The following is a 2,222-nucleotide window of genomic DNA, read 5'->3' on the forward strand; positions in this document are numbered from 1 at the left end:
GTGGAGTTAGAGTTTAGGGTTTATAATTTAGGATTTGGTACTTGGAACTTAGGATTTAGTAATTAAGGATTATGGTCGTATAATTTAGGGATGTATGTTTTAAGGTTTATGGATGGATGATTTAGTCTTTATGGTTAATATTTATTGTTTAGCATTTATAATTTAGGTTTAGAATGTATGGATTGAGATTCTTGATTTAGGGATTTGGGATGGATTTAGAATTTATGATTTAGGTTTTAGTATTTAGGATAAGTTGGTTTAGGATTTAGTGTTGGTTGGTTTAGGGTTTAGCATAGGATAATTTAGAAATTAGGGTTTAAAATTAGGTTGTTTAGATTGTAAGGTGCAATCATGGATTATTTAGAGTTTAAGGTTGGTTAAGGATTTATAGTTAAATAATTAAGATTTCTTGTTTATTGCTTAGGATTGGAATGGTTTGGATAGGATGATTATGGATTACGGTCGAATGGTTTATGATTTTGTTTTTAATACTAGAAGGGTTAAGATTTCAGAATTTACTTAAAACTGGATTATAAGCCTTTCAAATTCTTTTTCTTATTTTATTTATTTTAAACTCGTGAATAAAATGGTTTAGCATTTAGACTTTAATTTTTGTTGGTTTAAGGTTTAGTTTTGATCATAATATTTTTGGTACGTGATAATATTTTTTTAGTGCAACAAATATAAATGGATAATAAAATTTAGTGTTTCATTAGAATTGTTTTGGTAGAACCTTTGTAAAATTTTGAATATGTTTGGTTAATATAATTTTTGAAACTTTAAAATATAATTTTTGGTCTTTTAGAGAAAATAAAATATGTAAGTTTTTTTCGTTAATATTTTATTGAATGGCATCATATTACATGATATATTAATGCTTGACCAAAAATGATATATTGATGAAAAAATGATCACAAAAAAAGATATTAGATGGTTGTATGTGTGCATGTAGCTTGCGCTTGGGTGTGTGCGTGGGCGTGTGTGTGTTCACGTTTACATTTGTGTGTGTGCGCGTATGTGTGACTTGAAGGATTAAAATGAATGTTGCTACTATTATATATTCAACCAATTAATAGAGAGATCAAGTAGACTATTATCTATTATCAGATACAATGTGATATCATTCATTCATGCAATCATTTAGCTCAATTTTCTTGTCATTTAAGTTGTAATTTTTTTATTTTTTATTTTTTATATTTAATCCAGCCATAAAATTATGAAATAATAAGTATCCTTATAAAAATTGATGTTTTTAAATATGAGCCTATAAAAATTTTTGACAAAATGATTATTTACTTTGCATTCCTAATATTTAAATAAAGGCTAACATATTAAAATTGGATTATAAGCCTTCCAAATTATTTTTGTTCTTTTATTTATTTTAAATTCGTGAATAAAATGGTTTAGTAATTAGAGTTTAGTGTTGCTTGGTTTAGAGTTTAGTGTATAATATTTTAGGGTTTATGATTTAGTGTAGGATGCTTTAAGATTTAGTTTTTAGAGTTAGATTATTTAGAATATAGAGTTGGATGGATTAGAATTTATGATTAAGAAATTAAGGTTTATGGTTTGTTTTTTAGAGATTAAAGTTGGATGGTTTAAGCTTTTGTTTTTAAAATTAGAGGGTTTAGAATTTTAGGATTCAATTATAAGGGATTTAGGACTGAAGATTAAATTTTGGTTTAAATTTAAAAAATGTAATTGTTGATTGTTAATGTGTAGATTTGAAATTCTATGTGTAGTTCAATTGTTAATGTGAAGAAAAATATTTAAATAATTATTACTTAATTTGTTATTATTTAATTTGCTACTAAATAATTTTTGAAATAAAGATGTAGTGAGTAATTGAAATTCTAAAAATTATTGTTTTGTTGGTTAGAATTATTATTTGAATTTGATTTGAATTTCATGTGTGACATTTAAATTTAAAGTTGTTAATCGCTGATGATGGATAATGTTCACTTTTGGTCAAAATTTTATCAGCGTTGATGGGAGAGTGCTGCTAAGATGTGACACATTATGATGATAGCAATATGTTGAGTGTTGTTCAGAAAAAAATACTGAAAGTTATTTTTGATAGGTAAAAATATAGGTGCCTCAATAAATAAAAGAAGATATATTTTATATAATAATTTATATTTGATACATACAGTGTTAACATATTAATGTACAAATATTTTAGTATTTGACTATATATAACTATGTATATGTTAACATATCTC

The sequence above is a fragment of the Arachis ipaensis genome, chromosome B05 (genome assembly GCF_000816755.2).
Source record: "Arachis ipaensis cultivar K30076 chromosome B05, Araip1.1, whole genome shotgun sequence".
Classification (NCBI taxonomy): Eukaryota; Viridiplantae; Streptophyta; class Magnoliopsida; order Fabales; family Fabaceae; genus Arachis; species Arachis ipaensis.